The sequence below is a fragment of the Strigops habroptila genome, chromosome 3 (assembly GCF_004027225.2).
Source record: "Strigops habroptila isolate Jane chromosome 3, bStrHab1.2.pri, whole genome shotgun sequence".
NCBI classification, from domain to species: Eukaryota; Metazoa; Chordata; class Aves; order Psittaciformes; family Psittacidae; genus Strigops; species Strigops habroptila.
The window spans coordinates 25,014,192-25,032,901 of NC_044279.2; the positions used below are offsets into that span (position 1 = coordinate 25,014,192).

The window sequence follows — 18,710 nt, forward strand, 5'->3', positions numbered from 1 at the left end:
CAAGGTGCTGAATGTCTTCTATTTCTGCAGTAAAGTTCCCAAAACCAATCAATTCTTGATAGTGGGGAGTAGATTGCTGTTTCTGTTATACTGGTACCCACCAATAATCATAATCTAGGGACCTCTTTTAGCTTTTCTGAGCAGTATGACCCAGCAATTATTTATTGCATGGTGAGCAGAGTATATTCTGCATACATCATAGCCAAAAAAGATGATTAGAGCACTCACTATGGATGCAGATGATATAAGTCCAGTTATTTTTCACCCTTCTTGTCACCTTGAAAGCGTTTGAATACATCATTTCCAAGAGAGTGATTTAACCATGAGAGTCTCTTTGGGTCTGCTTCTCAAATTTCTTAAATTTATTTCACTTGTACAACAAACCTTTTATCTGGGACAGGAATACTTTTTTCACCTGTCTAAACTCTAAAACCTAAATTCAATCTTTTGTCTGACTATGTTTTAAAAATTCATTCAAGGAGAAACATTTTCCACAGGGAAAGGAAGGCATAAATCCATACTATTTTCTTTTGGGTAGGTAGAGATATCAGCTCAGATTTATCTGACCAACAATGGATTTGAATGCATCGCAGGTGAAAAGGAGCTATTGGATTACTCAGTTATTAGATGAAGGGAGGAGAATCAGTGCCACAGAGGGCCTCTGAGAAATGGCTGGCTTAGATGTGGTTTTAGCATTTTGTCATTGCGAGGATGTGAATCCTGAGTGACTGCTCTCTTCAGTTCTTGTTAATGCAATAGAAGTATAGTGAAGCACTGTGAGTGAAAGAGATTCTTCTTACCTTAGTGATAGCTGCTGTGTGTAAGCATTGCTCTAAAAACGTTAAGAGATATGTCTGTTGCTAATGTAGATGGAGTCTGCATTTAACACTGTTAAAACAGGCAGGGATGCCACTTCTCCCATGTAATTTCTTGTGAATTACTCAGCATCTCTATGTTACAATCATTGGGAGATTATTTCAGATTTTTATTATGTAGGCATATAAGTAGCACTTTCCCAAATAAATGGCTATTTTAATGAAATTTTGGATAATATAAATGTATTAGCATTAAAATAAGACTTTCATTTTAATCTTTTTTACTTTTGCTTGGCTCTTGCTAAGTATTTTATTAGATACATGCTTCCTATGTTACCGGCTCCTTGCCTACTCATATGGTAAGTGTAGTCTTTTGGAAGAATCAAGAAGTTGCATTTAATAATCCATTACAGTCTCTGCACCTTACACTGGGTTGGAAAAAAGTGTTAATAATGTAACAATAAGACCTATTTACCCTTTAGCAATATTTCTTCATTGCAGCAGTATCCTCCAAACTTGGTTAGGACTGTTACAAGATAAGAGTTTTCCATGGCCTGCCGAGACTTCTAGTCTTGACAATACTTTGATATGTGATGCCAGAATTACTGTTTAATTAGCTGTACAAAGCATATGTCTCTGCACATGCATAAGTATTTTTATTTAAATACAAAATAGGAGGCATTTTTCCATTGCCATAAAGCATTTTTGTGTTTTGATGGCACAAGGAAGCCTGCGGGTGGATGCAGCTGCTGCGCAGCCGCACGAGTCAGACCTCGTCCCGTGAGATGTGACTTGGGCAGAAGGTGAAGAGTGTTGTTTTCTTAGCTCTCATGCTAAATCTGCTCCCGCTAAGTGATATCTAAGTCCATATTATCAGCCTCTTCATTTTTTTTTTAATTGCCCAGATGCAGATATAAGAGTGCACCTGGAGATGCCAATTTAGTCTTTTTTGTACTTTGCCTAAGCAGCCCTCCTCTTCATGTGAATTGTTTAAACAGCCTCTGCCAAGTCATCTTTTATCACACAGGTGAACCAGGCTTCTTCAGTATGTTTGGAACCTAAGGATATACCATCAATCCTTGTTTCTTAATAAAATTATTAAAAAAAATACCTACTTACATTTGGAATGAAACACAAATGTCTAACATCATTTCTATGAGCCCATATGGTATTTTACCTGATCTTCACTGCTGTCTTGCTTTGAAGAACTATCGACCTGAATGATTTGGGGTGGGTTTTTTTCTTTCTTTCTTTTTTTTTTTTTCCTCTTTTTTTCCTGGCAGTACTACAGCAGTTGCCCCATGTTAGTTTTCAATGGAAAATATAGTCCGTTCATGTCAACATTAAATACTACTGTATGTTTTTTCCGTCATATTTTGTCCCTTGGAATGTGAAATTATCATATGATATACACTGATGACAGCAATGTTATAGCCACATGCTCTGAGCGGCTTCTGTATAGTTAGGAAAGTACCTATTTTGTGATACTTCCATCAGTCTTCTCTGCTGTTCACAGTTTCCAGCTGTTGCTTGTTATCATGCTCCTTCCTCTACAGCTCTACTGTTCTCGCTTGTGAAGAGATATTGTTCTTCCTGTCTCTACTTGTGCACTATTTTTGTATTATGAGAATGGTCCTGTTGCTATTTCAGTTCTGTTTGGCTCATCTTCCCTGTATTGAGGGCACCTGATACAGGACCTTTTTTTGGGAATGGTAAGTAACATTGCCTGTGCTTGAATCTGAGTGACAGCGTCTGTTCCCAGAAGTAGGCTCCTTTTGTAGGTGCAGTTATTATTTCTCTTAGTTCTCTTTTGAAGTCCAAATATCTGCAACATTCAGCAAACCTATCAACTGCTGTCATGAAAGCTCCATCCTATACCTTTAGTCCTAGCATTTTATTATAACAAGTGATCCTGTCTGAAACTGTTTCCTGAGGGAAATCACAAGGAATAATAGACTACTCCAGCTTTTGAGACATGCTTTCCTGTCACTGTAAACTTAGACACAGTAACTAGAAAGGAGCCAACAGTTGCACCTTAAAAAAAAAACCAGTTTGTTTCTTAATTAAATTAGGTCTCAGTCAGCAGCTTGCCGCTGTCAGTTGTTCTACCTGAATTAGTTTCCCATACTAAGTAATGACAATCTGTCCCTGAGAAAGTTTGTCTTAAGTTAGTAGCTTTTAGTAATTAGTTTAATAACATAAACCAGTATAATATAAACTAAGACAGGAAATTGTGACATTTATTGTACAAAACTGTTTTCTCTCAATGAAATATATGAAAATCCAGGAGGGAAGCTAACTTATTTTGACATCAGAACACATGAGAACAGCATGCTATAGGCCTGGTGGTATGTAATCATACTATCTTATTAAATCTGGATCATTAACATTCTTTGCATTTTTATTAACTTCAGAAGATAACCAGCTTATGCTGGTATAAAATGTTGTATGATAGGATGATTGCTCTCCTGTGAAATGAAAAAACTGGTTAATATCCAATATTGTAGCTTCTGAAGACAGCTACGCTATCTATTTCACTATTTTACCTGGACCAAAAAAAGGTAGTGATATATATTGAAGAGTAATAATGTAATTGAACAATAAGGTAAAATGACTTTTAATCTAAAATTTATTTTTAAGAAAAAAAATTGCCAATGTTACTGTCTTTTTTTTTAGTGAAAAATGGAAAGATTAAAATGTCTGTATTTTTAAAAGATTTTGCTAAATGGTACATATCAAAGCCTTTTTTAAAAAAAAACCTGTTTTTAACAAATTAACTTTTGACAATTATTCTTCTAGGTTTCTTTCCTGCTTCCAAATTAAAAAATAGCACCAAACACATAATGAGATTTTTGAGAAATTATTTTTTCCAGAATTATATTTTTGAATGGACTTAACACTCAAAATTTTAAGTAAATGTCATCATTTGCAAGAAACACCAGTCCAAACCAGTAATTACTGAACTGAAAAGCAGTATAGGACTCATATAATAATTTAAGCTGGAAGGGCTCTCTGAAGGTCATCTAGTAAAGATCCTCCTCAAATTTCAATTAGGTTAGTTGTTACAGGATACAGCTTTTCGAGGAAGACTTTATATAGGATCTAAACATCTGTGGTAGTCTGTATGTCTAAATGTGCTTTTTACATATATCTTGGAGCTTAAAATATGACTTACCACAAGGAAGGAATGTAAAGTTAGATCTCAGTGTTTAGGATGGTTTCCTGCGTCTTCTCCAGTTGTGAAAGAGCTTTCAGCTTGAATATCTGAGAAAAGAAAGTTTTGTTGTTCAGTATCCAAATAAACCCCCATTTAAATGCAGTTCACATTCCTAAAAAAAGACTGATTTTTTTGTGTGTGTGTGTTCAGCTATGAAGATTGCTGCACATCTATGGATGAAAATTACAAATACAAGGATGTCCTTTACATTCTGTGCAAATACTTCATTTTGTCAGACTCTCTATGTGAGCATGATGAAAAAGGGAGAGGAGAAGAAGAAAAGCTGTTGACCAAATTCTTTGCCATCCAAGAGGGTTGAATAAGAAGTAGGAGTATAGAGTCAAAGTTGTGCGGCTGTCAGGAATACTGGTACAGAAGTGTGGAGGGTGTGCAACCTAGTTCAGACCTCTACAGTGAGAGATTGGTACTATGCAGTCTTACTCTGAGTGTCTTCTGTGGGTGCACCACTCCTCCACAGCAATCAACTTTTGCGTGCACTCTTATGACTCTTATGAAAGGTGTTACAGTCTGTGTCTTACTTAGTTATTCTTTTTTGAATCTCATCTAACTATACAAAAACAAGTCCCAGAGCATGTCCTATTCATGTTGCACTTCCTTGATTCTAAAAGCCTCTAATACCACTTGATTTGTCAGTTGATATGCATGTGATTGAGGATTTAGTTTGAGGCTCTGACAAGCTGCTCACTGGCACATATCCAAAGCTGCCTTTATACATATAAGAATTTTGTCTGTAATTTAATAATTTTTTAAATTAGCAAATATGTATGTAACTATAGAGATATTTTGTGAAATGACATGGAAAAGCAGTTGCGGCAAAAAAATAAAATTCCACACAGTTAAAGTGCCTTATTTAGTTTGTCAAAAACACTTGAACTGTTGAGTAAATCTAATGGAATTCAATGAATCTGCAAGTACATTTTCAGTCCATTGAAAATGACTGTCAGTTCAAGGTTACTTTGTGAAACTGAATCATGAGCATAGATTACTTGGTGAAGATGAAAAAGGCAAAGAAGTAAAACAAACAAGCAAATGGGTATTAACAAATTAGAAATTAGAACAATGAAAAAGTATTAACAGAAATTTGTGCCAATGAAAGATGTTTTTTTTCTTATATGGTATTTCTTTGACCATCAATCTATTCACTGTAGAAAAAAAATCTACTGACTTCAATAGCATTATTGCAATTCATGCAGGCAATTATTTCTCTTGAAAAAAATAAATATCATTCACAAGTGTTTTCTTACACAAATGGAATTGCAAGACTATTCCTACCTCCATACATTTTTCATCCAAATTCCATTTTAAAGTATTGTTTTGAGCTAGCATTAAAATATGAATGTTTAGTAACTCATAAGCTTATGTGGTTATATATTCCTTTACATATATTCTTATGAAAGAAACATTTGTCTTGTTAATTTTTCTTCATTTCTGCCTTCAGTTGGCATGTGACGAGCAAAATGATTATAAGATTACAATTATCTGCTCAGTAAGAAAGGTTATTTATCTAGTATACAATTGCTGAAAACATAAAGGCATTAACCTCTTTTTCCTATTTGTTTTCTATGCCTATTTTTTCTGTTCCAGTTCTCTAGCTAGAACTGAGTTGCTGTCCTGACAACTCTAATGCCATCTTTCCTTTGCAGAGATACTTAGATTAACTGTTGGTTTGGCCTATACACAAAAGTTCAAAATATAAATGCAAACTGGGTTTGCAAAAAGGAAATATTACCAGATTAGCCTTATATCTTTTAATGTTAAACTAGATAATTTTCAAGATAAAGAAAATAAAGTTTATTGTAAGTTTACATCCTACAGTTACTGTATAGCAAGTCTCTTACATAGCAATTCTATTGGAATTCATATGCTCACGCTTCACTAAGTCAATTGAAATGATATCACCTGGAAAAATACTAGCTTAGCCGCAGAATGTAAACAGTGATGGAGGAATGGTAAAATCATCATGTACTGCCTAAAGAGTAGACACAAAGAGAGCAAGCTAGAGGGAGACTGCCAGTGGAATTTTCTGGCACTGGTGATGGGAACAATGTCAGTTAATATTTTCATTTGTCTCTCTGAAAAAATAAGTACAAAATTAAATGGTAACAATGGTATTGAGAAGACATTGTCAATAGGTTGAATGCCATATCCAGGGAAAAAAAAAAAAAAAGGAATGGATATAATAAAAATGTTTCCAAATGTAACAGCATAAAATGCATGGGACTATATGCATGATAAAACTGACCAACAACCTTTCTGCTACAGGGAAGAAACCTTCATTTTCATATAACCAAGCAGCAAGCTAAAATAACCAAGCAAAAACCTAAATTCTGTCTTGAGAGGAATGACAACTGTCTTCCCCTTTCATCTAAATACTCCATTAGACTACATCTCTGCTCCTTGGCATAGGACCCCATGACTCTAGTGACGAGAGATCGCACTGTACATGTTATACAGGATATCCTTTCTAGGGGTATAGTCTGACAGTCCTGGAAAATGAAAAGTAACAGATTAAATTTCCTTCATCTGTGTAAGACCTAGAACACTGTCCTCTTTTCCTGAGTGTTGTGAGTGTCTACACAAAAATATGCACTTTTGCTGGCTTTTTAAAATACTGAATCCTGCTCAGTGTATGTAGTGGAGGCCAAATTTTGGACTCTGATTCCAAACTTGAAACATTCCAAACTTGAAAGACAAGTATTGTTCAGCATTTCCTGCTGGCCAGCAGTGAGATTCCCTGCTTGAACAGGAGTTTCATGAAATGACTTTACATTCACTTTTAATGTGCTAGCATACGTTTCAGATATCCGCATTGTTACAGTCAGGTACTGTGCTTCACATGAGGCAGTAAAAAATTTGCTCAAACACAGCTTCCTGAAGTGCCTTTCAGGAACTGTACGTGGTTATGCGAGTGCTCCTTGTCTGTTTCAAAGAAACTAGACCAGGTGAGGATACAAAGAAAAATGTATTTTAAAGTAATATCTTTCTTTTGCATGAGATGGACTCAAAAGCTTGGTCAGGCCACAGTTTCATGATGCAGAAACTTCGGCAATAACTGAAATTTATAGCATTTCTGCCTCTCCATTTCTTCCCGTTCAATCCCAGTCCTTCCCAATGGCTCGTTGCTCATTTGTGCTGCAGGATTGCTTGTAACATAAATAATTTCCATGATCTAGTTCACACTACTGTATTGATCTAGATTACAAGCAACCCTGCTGTCCTGGTTTCAGCCATGTTTTGAATTAGTATGAGAATAATGCTGATAACACACCGATGTTTTAGTTGTTGCTGAGCAGAGCTTACCCTGATCAAGGACTTTTCAGTTTCCCATGCTCTGCCAGTGAGAAGGGGCACAGGAGTCCAGGAGGGAGCAGAGACAAGACACCTGACACAAACTAGCCAAAGGGATATTCCATGCCACAGCAGCTCATGCTCAGTATATAAACTGGGGGGAGTTGGCCAGGAGGGACTAATCACTGCTTGGGTCTGGCCTGGGCATCAGTCAGCAGGTGGTGAGCAATTGTATTGTGCTTCGCTTGTGTTTCCTGAATTTTATACCTCCTTATCTGTTTTTTCCCCTATTATTGATGATTATTATTATTATATTTTATTTCCTTTCAATTATTAAACTGCTATTTTCTCAATCCACAGGTTTTACCTTTTTCTGTTCCTCCTCCTCATCCCACTTGGAGGCAGGGGGGGTGGGCAAGTGGTTGTGTGGTATTTGGTTGCCAGCAGTTAAACTGCAACATCTGCAATAAAAGTTAAGTAAAAACTGTTCTTTTGTTTGTAATCTAGGTCTGCTTTATGATGGGTTCAGAGCAAAACCCCACAAGCAATTGAGCTGACACAACAGGAGTGGTAGACTGCTATGACATGGATTTTATGGAATCACAGAATGGCTAAGGCTGGGAGAGGCATCTGAAGGTCATCTTGTCCACCCCCCTGCACTTTTCCAGGATTGTGTCTGGGTGGATTTTGAACATGTCCAATGATGGAGACTTTGCAGTCTCTCTGGCCAACCAGTTCCAGTGCTCAGTCACCCTCACAGTAAAAAATTTCAAGCTTCACTGTCATTAAATATTTTGTGTGATGACTGCCTGCTCTAAATTAGAACTAAGAAGCATTTGTAGAAGTTCATGACTACCTCCCGGTTCAGGTCTTACAGTTAGACTTCGAAATCCTGTGTCTGTGTAACACTGCCTGTGTCAGTCTCTTGGAATGCATCTGTCCTAGTCAGTTCTAGTATGCTTCAGAATGCATGGGAATGTGTTTGTCCTTGCTAGGCTAATCCCACAGTAGGCCAGTCCTACACTTGCTAGGCCAATCTCAGCACACTCCCTAAAAAAATCTTGGCCTGTTTCAACTGTTTATGTCCCTCAGCAACTCCTTGGCATTGTCTGTCATTCAGAGCAGCTCAGGAGAACGCTCAATGGGCAGTTTGCCTTCAGTTACCCATTCCCAACAATTTCTTAAGTGTAGATGCCAGCTATTCTGTGAATTATGTCAGAGCCTTCTACTCTGTGAGTGATGTCAGACATGTTTAATTTGCTGGTGTATAAGTGGCCTGTGTCTGCAGGATATCTGAATGTGTGCTCAGCACTGTGACCTGAGCTTTAGTGCATCGTGCTGCTGAACGTGCCCTTGACTCCAGGCTTCATGTGTGATATGTGTTAGGGAGATGGGGCAGGCAAGAATAACAAAACTGCCTCTTTGCTTCTTGTCTTGGTTTCTGGGGAATATTTTCTTTGACTTTTTCCTTTTAGAACTTGTCCAGATCTTGGGCTGTGTTTGTGAATTTGCCTTTCTGAATTTTAGCCCTCTAAGCATGAAAATCAATGTAATTTATTTTTTACTTACATCAGAGTGGATAATGTAACTCAGGCACATAATAAATAAACAAATCAGCTTGCTTAATTTGAACTGAAATACAACTTTTCAATGCTTTTTTTAGCCTTCAAAAAATTTCTAAAATTTAGGATCAAGAACAGCTCCGAGCTGTTTTCGATTGAAAACTGCAATTGCTCTCTGTATTTCCAATGAATCTATTTCAGTGAGAATGAAAAAATGGACTTTTTTAAACCTCAGTATTTATTTTTAATTTCACCTGCATTTGAGACCTCCTGCTGGCCTACCTGTGTTTTTCTCAATTTATATTCAATGTAAAACTGATTTTGGGAGAGAATCAATCACTTGGTTTGGAATGCTGATTTCTGATGTTTAGCTGTATGCCTCTGTAGCACAGTTATCTTTATGCTGTAAGTATATGTAACTCAAGAATGTACATTAGCAAAATAAGGTATTTCTCTTTCAATATGCATTTCTTAATTTCTCTTTCAATATGCATCTCATAAGATCTGCAAGATGTTACAAGGAGTTTGAAGATATAGTACGATAACATAAAAGTAGTGTTTTATGTAGATGTAAATAACAAAACCCAAGAACTATATTAAAATAATGTTTAAATTTAGAAAATTCTCTTGTGCTCCTGTTAGCATTGTTGTTCAACTGAATGTACAAATGGTTAATTATATAAATCTGTTACGTTATAACCTACTGAAGCAAGAAATGGCAGCACTCAGCTTCTTCTTTTATTCATATCTTGCAGCTGCCGTTGTACCACAGACATTTTTGACCTTATATTATTTTGCTGTACTTTTAAGCTTCTCTGAGTAAGTTGTGTTACACTTTTCATCGTGTACTCGGAGTTCCAAAATGAATTAAATTCTCCCATCTGCTCTTTTCACTAACTTATTCTGTTCAGCCAGTTGTTATGTGATAACTTCCAATGTGATGATTCATCCAAAGTGAGCACACCACATCATAGACATACAGATACCAGGCTACTGTCTATTCTTCTTAGTGAAATTAGCTATTGATTGTGGTTGACTTTGTCCTTTATTTCTCTTTCTTACTGCAATAGCGAGGAAATGTAAGATGCATATTTAGTGAATGGCTGATCACAGGCTTCTGTGTAACAATTTTATTTTAAAATATTAGCTTTTCTAAAAATGTTTGTGCTCTGGACTGGCAGCTACCTTAGTAAAGTAGGAACTACAGTTTTAAAAATGTGTAACATCCACGTATACAGTATTTTCACAACTAAAACAGAAAATTCAGCATGATTTGTGGAGCAAGGAATTGTACATGCATGAAAATTGAATATAACAACCATACAATTTTCTTCAGCTCATGTTCAAATCAGTTATTTTTCCTATGGGCTCAAATTCTTAGGAATTGCTTCTTTTAAATGCATTTTATGCATAGCAGATGCAGGAGAGAGACAACACATAATTTCTGAACAATTTTCAATACAAAATAGAGTGTTCGTGAAAGGCTTAGAATTAGCATGTTTGAATGAAGTTTTGAAATACTGTAATAAAGATCATCCTTTGTGGTTCTGTAAAAGAATAGCACACTTTCAAATGCATTTAATGCTTATGGAAAGTATAAAATTGACTGGTACAGAAGTGAAACTCTTATTTATTTTCACTGACTACAGAAAGGCAGAGGCAGAATAGGAGTCCCCCCTGAAGCAACAGTGTGTCTTATATGCAATATGGAGAAAGATTTCCAAACATTTAATCTTTACGTCTACCCAAATCAGCCAATGAGGCTGTTGCTTGTACAGATGGGTAGTTAATATGGTCATGTAGCTATCAGAAATTCAAATGAGAACTCTGCCAGGAAATTAAGTCAGTGGGTTTGTACATGCTGTCAAGCAAAACTATCAATTTCTGACCTTTCTCTTTTGACCACTCTGCAATGCCTGAAGGAGAAAAGCTCTGTGATCATTTCTCTGTTGCCCAGATAATACAGACATGCCATTCAAGGACAATAAAAACACACATTCAGCTCAGAAAACATGCTAAAATATCACTCTAACTTAACTTCTTCAAATCCCCCAAAAGCCACAAACAGTTTCATTACTCTGCTGAAGACACAGCTTTTAATTTTGCGAATTTCAGTTCTTTGATATCTGGTACATTTATACTATTTCCCTCTATTTCCAGCATTGCAGGTGGGTGTAGTAAAACATGCCTTCAAGTGTTATTATTCATGCTTTCCATAAATGTTGAAATTATTTACCTGTTCACTAAATAGATAAGACTACTTTGGCTGTCTAGCCCTTAAAGGCCTGAGGAGAAGCAGGGAAGATATTCCCCTCCTTTCATCCAGACACATTCCTTCATGACAATAAAAACATCTGCTTGCTTGTCAAAGATAGCAGTGAAATATTTACATGACTAAAAGAAAATTTAGCATGAAGAAGAAATCAGCTACATAGAAATATGTAGAGAAAAAAAAAGCAAAAGTACCAATGATGTAAACTAAACAAGTAAGAACTAGCTAAGCCATGCTGACTCTCTTTTGCCATGCGAGACCAAATGACAGGGAAGAGAATAAAATGGGCTTCAGTAACAAAACGCTTTAATCACACATATATGCCATTTTACAAATTCCACAACTTTCCTGCCCCACAGGAAAGATGACACAGTCTCTATGTGACTGCCAACTGGGTGCCAGCAGCACTGGGCCTCACACTGTGCGGTTCTTGACACCTTCATGACTTTCCCATGTTGCTTATACTTATGGTCCTCTATTCCTATAACTGAGCGACTCTTTTCCTATAGGGTTAATGAAAGTTCATATGCTAACACTATTGTCCACTAACTCTAAATTATACTAATTGCCACACTCATGGAAATATTTGTCTGAACTGAGGTACTGCTAAAGTTGTAGAAAGGTTATTTGGATGGAGAAGACTCTAATGTCACCGGTCTTTCTGGAGGTATCTGGGCAAAATCTGGTACCATATTCAGACAAAACACAGAATATGAAAATATAGGTAGAAAACACAGCAGTATACAGCAAAACAGTATCTCAGTGTAAATATTAATCCTTTTTTGTTAACAGATCATCTAAATATTTTGCGTATATAATTTAAAAAAATATCACTTCAGGATAGATGTATCTATTAACTTTGTTTTTAGGGCTGCATTGGGTTCCCTGGTTTCAAAGGCTGTATACTAATATTTCTGCACAGGATTTCCCAGGCAGAAGTCTAGCAACCCAGCTTTGGAATTAATATATTTATTTCCTTTACTGCTTCTTATTCTGTCTCTGTTTTAGGAAGGTCACACTACCAATAAAATTAAAACTGTGAAGGGAAAAAAAGTAACAGAATGATCTACATTTGTCAGTTGAAGAGCAAGATACTAGTGAATGGTAATTTGTTAATAGAATAGTTAAAACTCACACACAGTTTTGTTACTGAAGACATAGAGATTTTTATGTGTCTTGAGAAATGGTAAAATGTGAGAAGTGGAACCCCCATTTTCCCAATGCCAGTCTTTCAGTTTGTCTCTTCTCATGATTTAGTGAGGACACAGGGCTTTTAAGTTTCCATGTTTCAGAGTCTGGATTCTTTCCTGGGGATGACAAGGCTGAGGACTGCAAAAGGCTATAAAGACAGCTTACAATGTAAGACTTTTGACTACTGGCAGGTTTGAAATGAGGTCTTTGGGGTGAAGAGCACATTAGTAGACTCCGTAGTCTACTTTTTCACTGAATAAATTGAAATGTGAAAATACTATCCTTAAGTTTTTGCATGCACTGATAGCATGTATTGTGCCATACACTGGAAACTTATACTTTAAACCAGGTAGTCAAAAATCTCGGTACAGCAAATAGTCTTCTTAAAGACAACTCTCCAAATACCTGAACTTAATTACTTTCATTAAAATCGTATGCTCTCAGAAGCTTTAAATACACTTAATCTGCATCATCACTGTTAAACCTTAATCTATCCAGTGAGATAAGCATCAAGTACCAGCATTTTCTAATTAAGAAGATTTTTTAGGATGATAATTCTAAAGTAGAGAAAAAGCCATTCCCCTAAGATAGGAAATGAAAGACGTGAATTTCTGTCACTAGTGTTATTCATGGCCATGAGGATTTCTTCTTATGCTAAACAAGCATTCAGGCTTTCATCCTGAAAAGTACTAAAACATTTAGAAATCTATTATTTTACAACTTCAATTTATTTCTCTACTTCATATCACAGCATAGAGAAATGTTGTTTTAGGTTACAAATGTTAATTGCTATCTGAGTTTTCAGCTGTTCCACAGTATCTTCTTGATTTTGTTAGACCAAAATTATGAAATGCTACTGGAGTACTTATTTTGTATTTGACTGCTTATCAACAGTACCCACAAGCCTGTAGGCATTTTATTTTACGGTTAGATGCAATTTGGTACCAGGTAACAATTCTTGAAGACATTGTAAATTATTTTAGAATTCAGGTGATTTCTGTATTGCATGTAAAAATAAAGAAAGCAGACATTCATCAAAGCTTTAAAAAACAAGGTCAAAAGGTAAAAGTAGGGAGCTGCTGTATAAATGAATTTATACTGTTATCACATATGCATTTTACTGATTTCTAGTTAGTTGGGACATTCTAAGAGCACATTGCCTCAGGTTTATATGTTCATTGCTGTATTTCAGCAAAGTGTATTGAAATACATTAACCTGTTGATTATATAAGTTCAGAATATCAAAATGCCATGTTTTATCTTGTGCATATTTATTAACATAACAATATGTGGTAGGCTACTTCTTATATTATTGTCATTTGTACCACACTAGCTAAGGATCTTGTCAGGATTTACAGTATAATTCCCTTTTTTTTAGGGGCTTATAATTCATCAGTAAAACTTTGCTTTGGGCTGAAAGTTGACATGAAAAGTCTGTGTTCAGAATCATATATTTTGCAACAAAAGGACACTGTAAAACTTAGAAATATTTTTTTCTGGGAGATTATTTTCCTTTTTTAGTATTTTTCAGAATAGCTGACGGTGCTGAAGATATTACAGAAAAAAATAACAGTCTATTTCTATGCACATTTCCACCAATTTATTCCAATATGCTAATGGAAGCTGAATCACATTTTACATAAAACTCATATAATCCATTGCAGATAAATGTTGTCACCTCCATGTTCCCTGTGGGGTACATATATTCAATTTCACTGCTTAGGTTCCATGCACTAGAAACATTTTGCTAGTTTGTGTAACTTGTAAAGATTAAGAATAAGATAAATTCACAAGTGTCTGATTTGCCTGAGATCAAACAACAGCTGTCAATTCATAAAAATACCCCAAAACAACAAAAATGCCCACACAAAAAAACCAAAACCAAACCCAAAACCAACTCTCTCCTCTCCTACTATACCCTCCCCCCCCCCCAAGTAAGGATGTCAAGAAAGAAGTAGGAAAAGAATGTGAGATAAGAGGTGAAGCATCTCTATGCAACATGTAGTGAGGAGACTTCCAGAGAGGACACATGGTGGCAACTAAGCAATGAAATGACTGGGTTTCTGTGGTGATTATCTGAAGCTAAGGCAGAAGGAAACAAAGCTGTAGTGGATAAATAGGAAGGATGATCAAGTAGTTTCCATGATTAGCACATTTAAATATTACTTAGACACTTGCACAGGGTTTTGAATAGCATGTTTCATTCATCTGAATATGTAGATAAATTTTAATTCTTCTCAACTTAGAGTTCGTATGAAGTACATATTAACGCAATGTTGGAGTTTATGTTCAGTGCATGAAAGACATACAGTGCATTCCACCTAACTTGGGCCTCACTTAGACACTACAGACAGTACACAGACTTTTACATTTCTTGGGTCCTGATTTAGAACATGTTTTGCATGTCTAATTTAGGGTGAGGTGTTTATCACCTTAGAAGCAGGAATTCCACTTTGCTGAGTATAAAGGAAGCCCAAGATAACTAATTTAGATATAAACACTGTAGGTAACTCAAGCTTGGTTAGAAGACATCCACTTATGGACATTGTAATAAAGAGACCACATTATCTGTGATGCCTCTTGCTGTCATAACTACCACATCATATATTTAGAATAATAAAATGATAGAATCACAGAATGGTTTGGGTTGTAAGGGACCTTCAAAGGTCATCTAGCTCCAACCGCCCTGCAATGAGCAGGGACACCTTCCACTAGACCAGGTTGCTCAAAGTCCCATCCAACCTAGCCTTGAATGTCTCCAGGGATGGTGCATCTACCACCTCTCTGGACAATCTGTTCCAGTGTTTTACCACCCTCATTGTAAAAATTTTTTTCCTCACGCCCAGCCTGAATCTCCCCTCTTTTAGTTTAAAACCATTACCCTTCATCCTATCACAACAGGCCCTGCTAAAAGTCTCTCCCCATCTTTCTTATACTTTCTAAGTACTGAAAGGCCACAATAAGGTTTCATGGAGTCTTCTCTATGGGTTCTTCACCTGGGACAATGTCTCTTCAAGTACCTATTTCACCCAGCTCTCACTCCCCCATTACTTTTTTGGAGTGTAAAAGAGATATACTAGTCTCTTTGCTGGGGCTTTTCTTCAGCTGATTGACTGTTAGCCTGCTGATGAAAAGCAGTCTCCAAAATTATGTCAATATTGCCAGTCCACCTCAAGACACCTGTAAGCCCAGAGTCATCAACTGTCCCTTCTAGGAATGTCCTCTTGGTCTCTGGTGGCAGTCCTAGTGCAAGCTGGGTTAGCAGCTCTGCCCTCTCTGGAATTCTCTCAGCCATGGCAGGCTCCAAGCAAGAGGATGTCACCAGGAAAATCCTAGCTCCTCCTCTTCCTCAGCTTCTCTTCTGACAGCAAGATAACACCATTATGCCTTTTAGTTTTTGTGTTTTCACGCTGAAAATAAGGGGGAGCTTTGGAACTGATTAAGCATTAATTAGTTTTAAGGAAATATTTGTTCTTTACATGTTGTTTAGAATAAAGTCAAAGAAATGAAAGATTTGAACAATGATCACTGCATTGGTAACACATATAGAAAATGTGACGCTGGTAGAGACCCTGTGATAATGCAGAGCATGATCAGCAGTAAAATTAAAAGAAAATTGTATCTATCTATCACAGTGCAGGAAAGTGTATGCCTTTTCAAATGCCTTTCTCCTGAGTCTCTAGCAGGTTATTACTTCCTTTTTCCTTTCTCTTTATATGCCAGTTGTGATGGAGAACTAAGACATATATACAAGGGAAGAGCAGTGAAGAGTTTCATATCCTTTCTAAGTATGTGGTTGTTCAGACTATTTGTCTACTAACAACACAAGTGGCAATTGATCTTTTCATAGTTACAGCCTTATAATCTTAGAGCAAGCAGATTCTAAGGATGGTGTTTAACACTGGAATTTGTAATACGGATTTTAGATTCACTGCAGTGACAATAAAAAGATAAATGGATATTTAAAAAACATGAGCATACAATATTCAAGTCAAAATATTTAGCTTAGCTTTCTCCATTTATATGGCTATATATATTAATTTCTACATAATTATTTTAAATAGAAAATAAAACCCAGATGTGACATTATGTGAGCTGTTAGCAAGGAAACAAACAAAGCTTCTGCATGAAAGGAATGATTGTGTTTTGAGTTTTATAGCAGCATTAACTTCTTCACTTGTAGCATACTCAAAGAAGGAATAAGGAAGAAAGAAAATGGAAAAGCAACCTGGATAAAAGACATCGTTCTATTTTACATCACTCCTGGCTGTCCATTTGATTTGAAGTATCAGTATAACTAAACATTTATTTCATTAAAAAAAAACAAATCAATAATGGCTGGTGACAGAATTAACTGATTTTTTTGTTTTATGTTTTCCTAAAGGGATTCCAAATATGTTTGAATAATATCCACTCATGTTTGAATGCCTTAATCTGAAACAATTGAAGGGAGTAGATTTTCTTTCAACTTCAGAGCCAAAGTTAATGCAGCATCTAGATTCACCCATCAGACACACCTGCCTGTATAAAAAGAGAAGCATACCCACAAACTCAAGTCCTTGTTTTGCAAAAGTGAATATGTTCTGTGGAAAAAGCAGTATATACAAGAGATTCTATTATCCCATATAAAGACAGTAAGAAGATAACAAATGTTGCTGCACATTATTTTTCAGAGGAAAAGCACATAGCATACTCTGTCCTACCAATCATAGAAGTGGACCTGGTTCGAAGTAGTTGATACCGTCAGAGATTCCTAGTCTCATATATGTATGTTTAGAATATGTAAAATCACAACAGTTGGCTCCAGATCTGAAATTTATTTTGTAGTTTTGTAATTATTGTAATCATTGTAGAATATAGTGGGTTTAATAGAAAAACTACTTTTTATTTTCAGCACATCCCTTTCATTGATCTTGGTGATAATCCTAGATAACCACAACAAGAACTGTGAAATACTTGGCCACAGATAGTATCAACAGACATAATTTGAAGAATACATATAGCAAGCGAGTGGACACTAGGACTGAAATGTTGAATTACAGAAGAAAGCCAACGCTTTAGTCCAGGGAGATAAAATTATCTGATGAGGTGAAAATTCTGAAGCTATTCTCCTTTATTTTTCATAGTGCTTAGAGACAGAACAAGGTATTTTTTGACCCTTGTGTTTTATAAATGAACAAGGAAAGAGCAATAAAATATCTTCCTCATCTCACATATTGCTGTTTTACTGTAAATTATACTCTTTCTTGAGAGCAATAGTAATTTGAAGTTAGATCCATTAAAAGATTTAAACATTGCAATGGGTAGCACTGTACTGATTCTTTGAAGCATTTTGCTGCCTACTGAAATCTCCCACCCCAGCTCAAGTGCTTATGCTTCCCATAAACACCTGGAGGAAATTAGGTCTGAAGAATTAAGGTAAATAACAGAAGTAGAAGCTCATTTCTGAAGATAAGATCCATAAAAGAGAGCAGGTAGCAAAAGGAGACATCAAGGTGCCTAATAACACACAGTGCTTGAACCCAAAGAATTAATTCCCGATTACAAGGTACCATTCCTGTACACTGGCTCCTGACATTGGCTGCTTATTCCTGCTTCTCTGACAGAACATGGCTAGAAGAGTTTGGTTTTCTGTCCTTTGTCTCATCTGTTCCCTCAAAACTTTAATACAATACAATAGGTTATAAGGAAATCAAAACGTTTCCATCACTCCTTCCTGTTAAAACGTTTTTTTTTCCCCATGACGTAAATACATTTTTGTTGGACCAGCAAACGTAAACAACTTCCTTCCAGTGTGTAGCATACTCCTTTGAAGAGACTAGGTGTCAGTATATGATCACTACTTTATGTTAAGTATTTAGTACAGCAGATAATCAAAGATTATTTCCCTATCCGCTAGCCTGTGAAGTCATGCTTAAGTATTGAACACTGAACATGTAACAATTTTCTACTGAGTGAAATAGCTAAGCCAGAAGGGACTAGAGTGTTGCTCTTGCTTTACCAGGCTGCAGAACAGAAACAATCCTGGTGTTAACACCACTGGTATGGGTATGGGAGACCGACATGATGGCTTTTTGTGTGGCACATCCCCAATATCTGGAGAAATGCCTTTCTTTATTGATAAAGCTGGAGAAAACAACATATCCTCTTGTGAAAGTAACATACTTTGTGTCAGCTAACAAGTGTGCTATGAATGTCTACTGAACTTAGCCTAGCAGACAATGTGGGAAAAGGAAACAGCCTGTTGTTTGTTTTATCATCTTCCCTGAAACAATGGAGCTTTCTTTTTAAGAAAACAGCAAGTAACTCATTAGATAGTATTTAAACTAGAAAGAAGAGTCAAT

At 36.2% G+C, this 18,710-nt stretch overlaps 1 long non-coding RNA gene across 1 annotated transcript in view; it reads left to right on the forward strand.

Annotated features, from left to right (window-relative positions):
• LOC115605072 overlaps positions 1-9,800 on the forward strand; it is a 35,381-nt gene extending 25,581 nt beyond the window's left edge. Inside the window, exon 3 of the long non-coding RNA XR_003990501.1 lies at positions 7,849-9,800. This is a non-coding gene — a long non-coding RNA (uncharacterized LOC115605072). The remainder of the gene's footprint in view (positions 1-7,848) is intronic.
• The last annotated feature ends 8,910 nt before the right edge of the window (positions 9,801-18,710 follow it).